The following is a 13,926-nucleotide window of genomic DNA, read 5'->3' as shown; positions in this document are numbered from 1 at the left end:
GGAACATTTATTTAATTTTAACCGAAACTTGTGAACAAATCCACCATCACCCACCTCACAAACAAAAATGATTTTTAATACTTCTGGCCAATAACATGACCTTCTCTGTAAAAGTAATGTATTAATTTTCACTAAATATGTTCTATGCTTGTCTTTAATGAAGTGACAGACTATGCTACATGAGTTACAGTAATTTCAAATCTCTTCAAATATTACAAACATCACCATTTAGAGTTGCTGTCACTGTAATGTAAACAAGAAAATTATGCAGGAATAAGGTTTAACCTATATTAAGGGCTCTGCTGTAAAAAAAATTAACTGCATCCCATATCAGTTTAACAAAGCCCAAGAAATGTCATAGACTTTAATTATCTAAACATAAATCATTTTAACCTATACTTGTGAGCTAATCCACCATCATGGGGAAATAAAGCATTTGCAAAATAAATTCTAGATAGTAGTATTGACATTGCATGTTCAAATATCAAGACACTTGCTCATGTTTACCATCTTAAAGTAGACTTCTTGATTTGACTTGTTTATTTTGGCCATTTGTGTGTCAGCTTTTGTAGCAGTATTTGTAAAAATGCCTCTTCTACCTAAAAAGCATTGTGATGATGAGGATGGGATTTGAACCCATGCGTGCAGAGCACAATGGATTAGCAGTCCATCGCCTTAACCACTTGGCCACCTCGTCTCACTGGTATGCAATCAGGCAAACTTTCCAACACCACTTGTTATACTTCAAAGTCAATTCTATATGTTCTTGTAGATTGTGTCATTTTCACAATCACGAGCTTGATAGCAAGTCGACTTTCAACCATCCTTGGCTTTAGGAACATTTATTTAATTTTTACTGATACTTGTGAACAAATCCACCATCATCCACCTCACAAACAAAAATGATTTTTAATTCTTCTGGCCAATAACATGACCTTCTCTGTAAAAGTAATGTAATAATTTTCACTAAATGTGTTCTATGCTTGTCTTTAATGAAGTGACAGACTATGTTACATGAGTTACAGTAATTTGAAATCTCTGCAAATATTACAAACATCACCATTTAGAGTTTGCTGTCACTGTAATGTAAACAAGAAAATGATGCAGGAATAAGTTTTAACCTATATTAAGGGCTTTTCTCTGCTGTAAAAATTTTTAACTGCACCCCATATCAGTTTAACAAAGCCCAAGAAATGACTTAGACTTTAATTATCTAAACATAAATTATTTTAACCTATACTACTGAGCTAATCCACCATCATGGGGAAATAAAGCATTTGCAAAATAAATTCTCGATAGTAGTATTTACATTGCATGTTCAAATATCAAGACACTTGCTCATGTTTACCATCTTAAAGTAGACTTCTTGATTTGACTTGTTTATTTTGGCCATTTGTTTGTCAGCTTTTGTAGCAGTATTTGTAAAAATGCCTCTTCTACCTAAAAAGCATTCTAACGACGAGGATGGGATTTGAACCCATGCATGCAGAGCACAATGGATTAGCAGTCCATCGCCTTAACCACTCGGCCACCTCGTCTCACTGGTATGCTATCAGGCAAACTTTCCAATACCACTTGTTATACTTCAAAGTCAATTCTTTATGTTCTTGTAGATTGTGTCATTTTCACAATCACGAGCTTGATAGCAAGTCGACTTTCAACCATCCTTGGCTTTAGGAACATTTATTTAATTTTAACCGAAACTTGTGAACAAATCCACCATCACCCACCTCACAAACAAAAATGATTTTTAATACTTCTGGCCAATAACATGACCTTCTCTGTAAAAGTAATGTATTAATTTTCACTAAATATGTTCTATGCTTGTCTTTAATGAAGTGACAGACTATGCTACATGAGTTACAGTAATTTCAAATCTCTTCAAATATTACAAACATCACCATTTAGAGTTGCTGTCACTGTAATGTAAACAAGAAAATTATGCAGGAATAAGGTTTAACCTATATTAAGGGCTCTGCTGTAAAAAAAATTAACTGCATCCCATATCAGTTTAACAAAGCCCAAGAAATGTCATAGACTTTAATTATCTAAACATAAATCATTTTAACCTATACTTGTGAGCTAATCCACCATCATGGGGAAATAAAGCATTTGCAAAATAAATTCTAGATAGTAGTATTGACATTGCATGTTCAAATATCAAGACACTTGCTCATGTTTACCATCTTAAAGTAGACTTCTTGATTTGACTTGTTTATTTTGGCCATTTGTGTGTCAGCTTTTGTAGTAGTATTTGTAAAAATGCCTCTTCTACCTAAAAAGCATTGTGACGATGAGGATGGGATTTGAACCCATGCGTGCAGAGCACAATGGATTAGCAGTCCATCACCTTAACCACTTGGCCACCTCGTCTCACTGGTATGCAATCAGGCAAACTTTCCAACACCACTTGTTATACTTCAAAGTCAATTCTATATGTTCTTGTAGATTGTGTCATTTTCACAATCACGAGCTTGATAGCAAGTCGACTTTCAACCATCCTTGGCTTTAGGAACATTTATTTAATTTTTACTGATACTTGTGAACAAATCCACCATCATCCACCTCACAAACAAAAATGATTTTTAATTCTTCTGGCCAATAACATGACCTTCTCTGTAAAAGTAATGTAATAATTTTCACTAAATGTGTTCTATGCTTGTCTTTAATGAAGTGACAGACTATGTTACATGAGTTACAGTAATTTGAAATCTCTGCAAATATTACAAACATCACCATTTAGAGTTTGCTGTCACTGTAATGTAAACAAGAAAATGATGCAGGAATAAGTTTTAACCTATATTAAGGGCTTTTCTCTGCTGTAAAAATTTTTAACTGCACCCCATATCAGTTTAACAAAGCCCAAGAAATGACTTAGACTTTAATTATCTAAACATAAATTATTTTAACCTATACTACTGAGCTAATCCACCATCATGGGGAAATAAAGCATTTGCAAAATAAATTCTCGATAGTAGTATTTACATTGCATGTTCAAATATCAAGACACTTGCTCATGTTTACCATCTTAAAGTAGACTTCTTGATTTGACTTGTTTATTTTGGCCATTTGTTTGTCAGCTTTTGTAGCAGTATTTGTAAAAATGCCTCTTCTACCTAAAAAGCATTCTAACGACGAGGATGGGATTTGAACCCATGCGTGCAGAGCACAATGGATTAGCAGTCCATCGCCTTAACCACTCGGCCACCTCGTCTCACTGGTATGCTATCAGGCAAACTTTCCAATACCACTTGTTATACTTCAAAGTCAATTCTTTATGTTCTTGTAGATTGTGTCATTTTCACAATCACGAGCTTGATAGCAAGTCGACTTTCAACCATCCTTGGCTTTAGGAACATTTATTTAATTTTAACCGAAACTTGTGAACAAATCCACCATCACCCACCTCACAAACAAAAATGATTTTTAATACTTCTGGCCAATAACATGACCTTCTCTGTAAAAGTAATGTATTAATTTTCACTAAATATGTTCTATGCTTGTCTTTAATGAAGTGACAGACTATGCTACATGAGTTACAGTAATTTCAAATCTCTTCAAATATTACAAACATCACCATTTAGAGTTGCTGTCACTGTAATGTAAACAAGAAAATTATGCAGGAATAAGGCTTAACCTATATTAAGGGCTCTGCTGTAAAAAAAATTAACTGCATCCCATATCAGTTTAACAAAGCCCAAGAAATGTCATAGACTTTAATTATCTAAACATAAATCATTTTAACCTATACTTGTGAGCTAATCCACCATCATGGGGAAATAAAGCATTTGCAAAATAAATTCTAGATAGTAGTATTGACATTGCATGTTCAAATATCAAGACACTTGCTCATGTTTACCATCTTAAAGTAGACTTCTTGATTTGACTTGTTTATTTTGGCCATTTGTGTGTCAGCTTTTGTAGCAGTATTTGTAAAAATGCCTCTTCTACCTAAAAAGCATTGTGACGATGAGGATGGGATTTGAACCCATGCGTGCAGAGCACAATGGATTAGCAGTCCATCGCCTTAACCACTTGGCCACCTCGTCTCACTGGTATGCAATCAGGCAAACTTTCCAACACCACTTGTTATACTTCAAAGTCAATTCTTTATGTTCTTGTAGATTGTGTCATTTTCACAATCACGAGCTTGATAGTAAGTCGACTTTCAACCATCCTTGGCTTTAGGAACATTTATTTAATTTTAACCGATACTTGTGAACAAATCCACCTCACAAACAAAAATGATTTTTAATACTTCTGGCCAATAACATGACCTTCTCTGTAAAAGTAATGTATTACTTTTCACTAAATGTGTTCTATGCTTGTCTTTTATGAAGTGACAGACTATGCTACATGAGTTACAGTAATTTCAAATCTCTGCAAATATTACAAACATCACCATTTAGAGTTTGCTGTCACTGTAATGTAAACAAGAAAATTATGCAGGAATAAGGTTTAACCTATATTAAGGGCTCTGCTATAAAAAAATTTTAACTGCATCCCATATCAGTTTAACAAAGCCCAAGAAATGTCATAGACTTTAATTATCTAAACATAAATTATTTTAACCTATACTACTGAGCTAATCCACCATCATGGGGAAATAAAGCATTTGCAAAATAAATTCTCGATAGTAGTATTTACATTGCATGTTCAAATATCAAGACACTTGCTCATGTTTACCATCTTAAAGTAGACTTCTTGATTTGACTTGTTTATTTTGGCCATTTGTTTGTCAGCTTTTGTAGCAGTATTTGTAAAAATGCCTCTTCTACCTAAAAAGCATTCTAACGACGAGGATGGGATTTGAACCCATGCATGCAGAGCACAATGGATTAGCAGTCCATCGCCTTAACCACTCGGCCACCTCTTCTCACTGGTATGCTATCAGGCAAACTTTCCAATACCACTTGTTATACTTCAAAGTCAATTCTTTATGTTCTTGTAGATTGTGTCATTTTCACAATCACGAGCTTGATAGCAAGTCGACTTTCAACCATCCTTGGCTTTAGGAACATTTATTTAATTTTAACCGAAACTTGTGAACAAATCCACCATCACCCACCTCACAAACAAAAATGATTTTTAATACTTCTGGCCAATAACATGACCTTCTCTGTAAAAGTAATGTATTAATTTTCACTAAATATGTTCTATGCTTGTCTTTAATGAAGTGACAGACTATGCTACATGAGTTACAGTAATTTCAAATCTCTTCAAATATTACAAACATCACCATTTAGAGTTGCTGTCACTGTAATGTAAACAAGAAAATTATGCAGGAATAAGGTTTAACCTATATTAAGGGCTCTGCTGTAAAAAAAATTAACTGCATCCCATATCAGTTTAACAAAGCCCAAGAAATGTCATAGACTTTAATTATCTAAACATAAATCATTTTAACCTATACTTGTGAGCTAATCCACCATCATGGGGAAATAAAGCATTTGCAAAATAAATTCTAGATAGTAGTATTGACATTGCATGTTCAAATATCAAGACACTTGCTCATGTTTACCATCTTAAAGTAGACTTCTTGATTTGACTTGTTTATTTTGGCCATTTGTGTGTCAGCTTTTGTAGCAGTATTTGTAAAAATGCCTCTTCTACCTAAAAAGCATTGTGACGATGAGGATGGGATTTGAACCCATGCGTGCAGAGCACAATGGATTAGCAGTCCATCGCCTTAACCACTTGGCCACCTCGTCTCACTGGTATGCAATCAGGCAAACTTTCCAACACCACTTGTTATACTTCAAAGTCAATTCTATATGTTCTTGTAGATTGTGTCATTTTCACAATCACGAGCTTGATAGCAAGTCGACTTTCAACCATCCTTGGCTTTAGGAACATTTATTTAATTTTTACTGATACTTGTGAACAAATCCACCATCATCCACCTCACAAACAAAAATGATTTTTAATTCTTCTGGCCAATAACATGACCTTCTCTGTAAAAGTAATGTAATAATTTTCACTAAATGTGTTCTATGCTTGTCTTTAATGAAGTGACAGACTATGTTACATGAGTTACAGTAATTTGAAATCTCTGCAAATATTACAAACATCACCATTTAGAGTTTGCTGTCACTGTAATGTAAACAAGAAAATGATGCAGGAATAAGTTTTAACCTATATTAAGGGCTTTTCTCTGCTGTAAAAAATTTTAACTGCACCCCATATCAGTTTAACAAAGCCCAAGAAATGACTTAGACTTTAATTATCTAAACATAAATTATTTTAACCTATACTACTGAGCTAATCCACCATCATGGGGAAATAAAGCATTTGCAAAATAAATTCTCGATAGTAGTATTTACATTGCATGTTCAAATATCAAGACACTTGCTCATGTTTACCATCTTAAAGTAGACTTCTTGATTTGACTTGTTTATTTTGGCCATTTGTTTGTCAGCTTTTGTAGCAGTATTTGTAAAAATGCCTCTTCTACCTAAAAAGCATTCTAACGACGAGGATGGGATTTGAACCCATGCGTGCAGAGCACAATGGATTAGCAGTCCATCGCCTTAACCACTCGGCCACCTCGTCTCACTGGTATGCTATCAGGCAAACTTTCCAATACCACTTGTTATACTTCAAAGTCAATTCTTTATGTTCTTGTAGATTGTGTCATTTTCACAATCACGAGCTTGATAGCAAGTCGACTTTCAACCATCCTTGGCTTTAGGAACATTTATTTAATTTTAACCGAAACTTGTGAACAAATCCACCATCACCCACCTCACAAACAAAAATGATTTTTAATACTTCTGGCCAATAACATGACCTTCTCTGTAAAAGTAATGTATTAATTTTCACTAAATATGTTCTATGCTTGTCTTTAATGAAGTGACAGACTATGCTACATGAGTTACAGTAATTTCAAATCTCTTCAAATATTACAAACATCACCATTTAGAGTTGCTGTCACTGTAATGTAAACAAGAAAATTATGCAGGAATAAGGTTTAACCTATATTAAGGGCTCTGCTGTAAAAAAAATTAACTGCATCCCATATCAGTTTAACAAAGCCCAAGAAATGTCATAGACTTTAATTATCTAAACATAAATCATTTTAACCTATACTTGTGAGCTAATCCACCATCATGGGGAAATAAAGCATTTGCAAAATAAATTCTAGATAGTAGTATTGACATTGCATGTTCAAATATCAAGACACTTGCTCATGTTTACCATCTTAAAGTAGACTTCTTGATTTGACTTGTTTATTTTGGCCATTTGTGTGTCAGCTTTTGTAGCAGTATTTGTAAAAATGCCTCTTCTACCTAAAAAGCATTGTGACGATGAGGATGGGATTTGAACCCATGCGTGCAGAGCACAATGGATTAGCAGTCCATCGCCTTAACCACTTGGCCACCTCGTCTCACTGGTATGCAATCAGGCAAACTTTCCAACACCACTTGTTATACTTCAAAGTCAATTCTTTATGTTCTTGTAGATTGTGTCATTTTCACAATCACGAGCTTGATAGCAAGTCGACTTTCAACCATCCTTGGCTTTAGGAACATTTATTTAATTTTTACTGATACTTGTGAACAAATCCACCATCATCCACCTCACAAACAAAAATGATTTTTAATTCTTCTGGCCAATAACATGACCTTCTCTGTAAAAGTAATGTAATCATTTTCACTAAATGTGTTCTATGCTTGTCTTTAATGAAGTGACAGACTATGTTACATGAGTTACAGTAATTTGAAATCTCTGCAAATATTACAAACATCACCATTTAGAGTTTGCTGTCACTGTAATGTAAACAAGAAAATGATGCAGGAATAAGTTTTAACCTATATTAAGGGCTTTTCTCTGCTGTAAAAATTTTTAACTGCACCCCATATCAGTTTAACAAAGCCCAAGAAATGACTTAGACTTTAATTATCTAAACATAAATTATTTTAACCTATACTACTGAGCTAATCCACCATCATGGGGAAATAAAGCATTTGCAAAATAAATTCTCGATAGTAGTATTTACATTGCATGTTCAAATATCAAGACACTTGCTCATGTTTACCATCTTAAAGTAGACTTCTTGATTTGACTTGTTTATTTTGGCCATTTGTTTGTCAGCTTTTGTAGCAGTATTTGTAAAAATGCCTCTTCTACCTAAAAAGCATTCTAACGACGAGGATGGGATTTGAACCCATGCGTGCAGAGCACAATGGATTAGCAGTCCATCGCCTTAACCACTCGGCCACCTCGTCTCACTGGTATGCTATCAGGCAAACTTTCCAATACCACTTGTTATACTTCAAAGTCAATTCTTTATGTTCTTGTAGATTGTGTCATTTTCACAATCACGAGCTTGATAGCAAGTCGACTTTCAACCATCCTTGGCTTTAGGAACATTTATTTAATTTTAACCGAAACTTGTGAACAAATCCACCATCACCCACCTCACAAACAAAAATGATTTTTAATACTTCTGGCCAATAACATGACCTTCTCTGTAAAAGTAATGTATTAATTTTCACTAAATATGTTCTATGCTTGTCTTTAATGAAGTGACAGACTATTTTTCATGAGTTACAGTAATTTGAAATCTCTTCAAATATTACAAACATCACCATTTAGAGTTGCTGTCACTGTAATGTAAACAAGAAAATTATGCAGGAATAAGGTTTAACCTATATTAAGGGCTCTGCTGTAAAAAAAATTAACTGCATCCCATATCAGTTTAACAAAGCCCAAGAAATGTCATAGACTTTAATTATCTAAACATAAATCATTTTAACCTATACTTGTGAGCTAATCCACCATCATGGGGAAATAAAGCATTTGCAAAATAAATTCTAGATAGTAGTATTGACATTGCATGTTCAAATATCAAGACACTTGCTCATGTTTACCATCTTAAAGTAGACTTCTTGATTTGACTTGTTTATTTAGGCCATTTTTGTGTCAGCCTCACTTGCTGGTTTATGAAGCAGTATTTGTAAAAATGCCTCTTCTACCTAAAGAGCATCGTGACGACGAGGATGGGATTTGAACCCACGCGTGCAGAGCACAATGGATTAGCAGTCCATCGCCTTAACCACACGGCCACCTCGTCTCACTAGTATGCAATCTGGCATGCAATCTGGCAAACTTTCCAACACCACTTCAAAGTCAATTCTTTATGTTTCTTTTAGATTGTGTCATTTTCACAATCACGAGCTTCATAGCAAGTTGACTTTCAAATATCCTTGGCTTTAGGAACATTTATTTAATTTTAACCGATACTTGTGAACAAATCCACCATCATCCACCTCACAAACAAAAATGATTTTTAATACTTCTGGCCAATAACATGACCTTCTCTGTAAAAGTAATGTATTAATTTTCACTAAATGTGTTCTATGCTTGTCTTTAATGAAGTGACAGACTATGTTTCATGAGTTACAGTAATTTGAAATCTCTGCAAATATTACAAATATCACCATTTCGAGATTGCTGTCACTGTAATGTAAACAAGAAAATTATGCAGGAATAAGGTTTAACTAATATTAAGGGCTTTTCTCTGCTGTAAATTTTTTTAACTGCACCCCATATCAGTTTAACAAAGCCCAAGAAATGTCATAGACTTTAATTATCTAAACATAAATTATTTTAACCTATACTTGTGAGCTAATCCACTATCATGGGGAAATAAAGCATTTGCAAAATAAATTCTAGATAGTAGTATTGACATTGCATGTTCAAATATCAAGACACTTGCTCATGTTTACCATCTTAAAGTAGACTTCTTGATTTGACTTGTTTATTTAGGCCATTTTTTGTGTCAGCTTCACTTGCTGGATTATGAAGCAGTATTTGTAAAAAAGCCTCTTCTACCTAAAGAGCACTGTGACGACGAGGATGGGATTTGAACCCATGCGTGCAGAGTCCATCGTCTTAACCACTTGGCCACCTCGTCTCACTGGTATGCAATCTGGCAAACTTTCCAACACCACTTGTTATACTTCAAAGTCAATTCTTTATGTTCTTGTAGATTGTGTCATTTTCACAATCACGAGCTTGATAGCAAGTCGACTTTCAACCATCCTTGGCTTTAGGAACATTTATTTAATTTTAACCGATACTTGTGAACAAATCCACCATCATCCACATCACAAACAAAAATGTTTTTTAATACTTCTGGCCAATAACATGACCTTCTCTGTAAAAGTAATGTATTAATTTTCACTAAATGTGTTCTATGCTTGTCTTTAATGAAGTGACAGACTATGTTTCATGAGTTACAGTAATTTGAAATCTCTGCAAATATTACAAACATCACCATTTCGAGTTTGCTGTCACTGTAATGTAAACAAGAAAATTATGCAGGAATAAGGTTTAACCTATATTAAGGGCTTTTCTCTGCTGTAAATTTTTTTAACTGCACCCCATATCAGTTTAACAAAGCCCAAGAAATGTCATAGACTTTAATTATCTAAACATAAATCATTTTAACCTATACTTGTGAGCTAATCCACCATCATGGGGGATAAAGCATTTGCAAAATAAATTCTAGATAGTAGTATTGACATTGCATGTTCAAATATCAAGACACTTGCTCATGTTTACCATCTTAAAGAAGACTTCTTGATTTAGGCCATTTTTGTGTCAGCTTCACTTGCTGGTTTATGAAGCAGTATTTGTAAAAATGCCTCTTCTACCTAAAGAGCATTGTGACGACGAGGATGGGATTTAAACCCATGCGTGCAGAGCACAATGGATTAGCAGTCCATCGCCTTAACCACTCGGCCACCTCGTCTCACTGGTATGCAATCTGGCAAACTTTCCAACACCACTTGTTATACTTCAAAGTCAATTCTATATGTTCTTGTAGATTGTGTCATTTTCACAATCACGAGCTTGATAGTAAGTCGACTTTCAACCATCCTTGGCTTTAGGAACATTTATTTAATTTTAACCGATACTTGTGAACAAATCCACCTCACAAACAAAAATGATTTTTAATACTTCTGGCCAATAACATGACCTTCTCTGTAAAAGTAATGTATTACTTTTCACTAAATGTGTTCTATGCTTGTCTTTTATGAAGTGACAGACTATGCTACATGAGTTACAGTAATTTCAAATCTCTGCAAATATTACAAACATCACCATTTAGAGTTTGCTGTCACTGTAATGTAAACAAGAAAATTATGCAGGAATAAGGTTTAACCTATATTAAGGGCTCTGCTGTAAAAAAAATTTAACTGCATCCCATATCAGTTTAACAAAGCCCAAGAAATGTCATAGACTTTAATTATCTAAACATAAATCATTTTAACCTATACTTGTGAGCTAATCCACCATCATGGGGGATAAAGCATTTGCAAAATAAATTCTAGATAGTAGTATTGACATTGCATGTTCAAATATCAAGACACTTGCTCATGTTTACCATCTTAAAGTAGACTTCTTGATTTGACTTGTTTATTTTGGCCATTTGTTTGTCAGCTTTTGTAGCAGTATTTGTAAAAATGCCTCTTCTACCTAAAAAGCATTCTAACGACGAGGATGGGATTTGAACCCATGCGTGCAGAGCACAATGGATTAGCAGTCCATCGCCTTAACCACTCGGCCACCTCGTCTCACTGGTATGCAATCAGGCAAACTTTCCAACACCACTTGTTATACTTCAAAGTCAATTCTTTATGTTCTTGTAGATTGTGTCATTTTCACAATCACGAGCTTGATAGCAAGTCGACTTTCAACCATCCTTGGCTTTAGGAACATTTATTTAATTTTAACCGAAACTTGTGAACAAATCCACCATCACCCACCTCACAAACAAAAATGATTTTTAATACTTCTGGCCAATAACATGACCTTCTCTGTAAAAGTAATGTATTAATTTTCACTAAATATGTTCTATGCTTGTCTTTAATGAAGTGACAGACTATGCTACATGAGTTACAGTAATTTCAAATCTCTTCAAATATTACAAACATCACCATTTAGAGTTGCTGTCACTGTAATGTAAACAAGAAAATTATGCAGGAATAAGGTTTAACCTATATTAAGGGCTCTGCTGTAAAAAAAATTAACTGCATCCCATATCAGTTTAACAAAGCCCAAGAAATGTCATAGACTTTAATTATCTAAACATAAATCATTTTAACCTATACTTGTGAGCTAATCCACCATCATGGGGAAATAAAGCATTTGCAAAATAAATTCTAGATAGTAGTATTGACATTGCATGTTCAAATATCAAGACACTTGCTCATGTTTACCATCTTAAAGTAGACTTCTTGATTTGACTTGTTTATTTTGGCCATTTGTGTGTCAGCTTTTGTAGCAGTATTTGTAAAAATGCCTCTTCTACCTAAAAAGCATTGTGATGATGAGGATGGGATTTGAACCCATGCGTGCAGAGCACAATGGATTAGCAGTCCATCGCCTTAACCACTTGGCCACCTCGTCTCACTGGTATGCAATCAGGCAAACTTTCCAACACCACTTGTTATACTTCAAAGTCAATTCTATATGTTCTTGTAGATTGTGTCATTTTCACAATCACGAGCTTGATAGCAAGTCGACTTTCAACCATCCTTGGCTTTAGGAACATTTATTTAATTTTTACTGATACTTGTGAACAAATCCACCATCATCCACCTCACAAACAAAAATGATTTTTAATTCTTCTGGCCAATAACATGACCTTCTCTGTAAAAGTAATGTAATAATTTTCACTAAATGTGTTCTATGCTTGTCTTTAATGAAGTGACAGACTATGTTACATGAGTTACAGTAATTTGAAATCTCTGCAAATATTACAAACATCACCATTTAGAGTTTGCTGTCACTGTAATGTAAACAAGAAAATGATGCAGGAATAAGTTTTAACCTATATTAAGGGCTTTTCTCTGCTGTAAAAATTTTTAACTGCACCCCATATCAGTTTAACAAAGCCCAAGAAATGACTTAGACTTTAATTATCTAAACATAAATTATTTTAACCTATACTACTGAGCTAATCCACCATCATGGGGAAATAAAGCATTTGCAAAATAAATTCTCGATAGTAGTATTTACATTGCATGTTCAAATATCAAGACACTTGCTCATGTTTACCATCTTAAAGTAGACTTCTTGATTTGACTTGTTTATTTTGGCCATTTGTTTGTCAGCTTTTGTAGCAGTATTTGTAAAAATGCCTCTTCTACCTAAAAAGCATTCTAACGACGAGGATGGGATTTGAACCCATGCGTGCAGAGCACAATGGATTAGCAGTCCATCGCCTTAACCACTCGGCCACCTCGTCTCACTGGTATGCTATCAGGCAAACTTTCCAATACCACTTGTTATACTTCAAAGTCAATTCTTTATGTTCTTGTAGATTGTGTCATTTTCACAATCACGAGCTTGATAGCAAGTCGACTTTCAACCATCCTTGGCTTTAGGAACATTTATTTAATTTTAACCGAAACTTGTGAACAAATCCACCATCACCCACCTCACAAACAAAAATGATTTTTAATACTTCTGGCCAATAACATGACCTTCTCTGTAAAAGTAATGTATTAATTTTCACTAAATATGTTCTATGCTTGTCTTTAATGAAGTGACAGACTATGCTACATGAGTTACAGTAATTTCAAATCTCTTCAAATATTACAAACATCACCATTTAGAGTTGCTGTCACTGTAATGTAAACAAGAAAATTATGCAGGAATAAGGTTTAACCTATATTAAGGGCTCTGCTGTAAAAAAAATTAACTGCATCCCATATCAGTTTAACAAAGCCCAAGAAATGTCATAGACTTTAATTATCTAAACATAAATCATTTTAACCTATACTTGTGAGCTAATCCACCATCATGGGGAAATAAAGCATTTGCAAAATAAATTCTAGATAGTAGTATTGACATTGCATGTTCAAATATCAAGACACTTGCTCATGTTTACCATCTTAAAGTAGACTTCTT

The 13,926-nt window shown here is 34.2% G+C and overlaps 15 non-coding genes across 15 annotated transcripts; all 15 read right to left on the bottom strand.

Moving 5' to 3' along the window:
* Positions 1 to 615: 615 nt before the first annotated feature.
* On the bottom strand, positions 616 to 697 carry TRNAS-GCU (transfer RNA serine (anticodon GCU)). Its single transcript has one exon. It is a non-coding gene; the product is annotated as a tRNA-Ser (tRNA).
* Positions 698 to 1,456: 759 nt separating this feature from the next.
* Positions 1,457 to 1,538, bottom strand: TRNAS-GCU (transfer RNA serine (anticodon GCU)). Its single transcript has one exon. It is a non-coding gene; the product is annotated as a tRNA-Ser (tRNA).
* A 753-nt stretch (positions 1,539 to 2,291) lies between these two features.
* TRNAS-GCU (transfer RNA serine (anticodon GCU)) lies at positions 2,292 to 2,373 on the bottom strand. Its single transcript has one exon. It is a non-coding gene; the product is annotated as a tRNA-Ser (tRNA).
* A 759-nt stretch (positions 2,374 to 3,132) lies between these two features.
* On the bottom strand, positions 3,133 to 3,214 carry TRNAS-GCU (transfer RNA serine (anticodon GCU)). The gene has a single exon. It is a non-coding gene; the product is annotated as a tRNA-Ser (tRNA).
* Positions 3,215 to 3,967: 753 nt separating this feature from the next.
* Positions 3,968 to 4,049, bottom strand: TRNAS-GCU (transfer RNA serine (anticodon GCU)). The gene has a single exon. It is a non-coding gene; the product is annotated as a tRNA-Ser (tRNA).
* Positions 4,050 to 4,794: 745 nt separating this feature from the next.
* On the bottom strand, positions 4,795 to 4,876 carry TRNAS-GCU (transfer RNA serine (anticodon GCU)). The gene has a single exon. It is a non-coding gene; the product is annotated as a tRNA-Ser (tRNA).
* A 753-nt stretch (positions 4,877 to 5,629) lies between these two features.
* Positions 5,630 to 5,711, bottom strand: TRNAS-GCU (transfer RNA serine (anticodon GCU)). The gene has a single exon. It is a non-coding gene; the product is annotated as a tRNA-Ser (tRNA).
* Positions 5,712 to 6,470: 759 nt separating this feature from the next.
* Positions 6,471 to 6,552, bottom strand: TRNAS-GCU (transfer RNA serine (anticodon GCU)). The gene has a single exon. It is a non-coding gene; the product is annotated as a tRNA-Ser (tRNA).
* Positions 6,553 to 7,305: 753 nt separating this feature from the next.
* On the bottom strand, positions 7,306 to 7,387 carry TRNAS-GCU (transfer RNA serine (anticodon GCU)). The gene has a single exon. It is a non-coding gene; the product is annotated as a tRNA-Ser (tRNA).
* A 759-nt stretch (positions 7,388 to 8,146) lies between these two features.
* Positions 8,147 to 8,228, bottom strand: TRNAS-GCU (transfer RNA serine (anticodon GCU)). The gene has a single exon. It is a non-coding gene; the product is annotated as a tRNA-Ser (tRNA).
* Positions 8,229 to 8,994: 766 nt separating this feature from the next.
* TRNAS-GCU (transfer RNA serine (anticodon GCU)) lies at positions 8,995 to 9,076 on the bottom strand. Its single transcript has one exon. It is a non-coding gene; the product is annotated as a tRNA-Ser (tRNA).
* Positions 9,077 to 10,677: 1,601 nt separating this feature from the next.
* Positions 10,678 to 10,759, bottom strand: TRNAS-GCU (transfer RNA serine (anticodon GCU)). The gene has a single exon. It is a non-coding gene; the product is annotated as a tRNA-Ser (tRNA).
* Positions 10,760 to 11,503: 744 nt separating this feature from the next.
* On the bottom strand, positions 11,504 to 11,585 carry TRNAS-GCU (transfer RNA serine (anticodon GCU)). Its single transcript has one exon. It is a non-coding gene; the product is annotated as a tRNA-Ser (tRNA).
* Positions 11,586 to 12,338: 753 nt separating this feature from the next.
* Positions 12,339 to 12,420, bottom strand: TRNAS-GCU (transfer RNA serine (anticodon GCU)). The gene has a single exon. It is a non-coding gene; the product is annotated as a tRNA-Ser (tRNA).
* Positions 12,421 to 13,179: 759 nt separating this feature from the next.
* Positions 13,180 to 13,261, bottom strand: TRNAS-GCU (transfer RNA serine (anticodon GCU)). Its single transcript has one exon. It is a non-coding gene; the product is annotated as a tRNA-Ser (tRNA).
* Between the last annotated feature and the right edge of the window lie 665 nt (positions 13,262 to 13,926).

The sequence above is a fragment of the Pseudophryne corroboree genome, chromosome 11 (genome assembly GCF_028390025.1).
Source record: "Pseudophryne corroboree isolate aPseCor3 chromosome 11, aPseCor3.hap2, whole genome shotgun sequence".
NCBI classification, from domain to species: domain Eukaryota; kingdom Metazoa; phylum Chordata; class Amphibia; order Anura; family Myobatrachidae; genus Pseudophryne; species Pseudophryne corroboree.
This window is presented reverse-complemented; position numbering and strand designations above follow the sequence as displayed.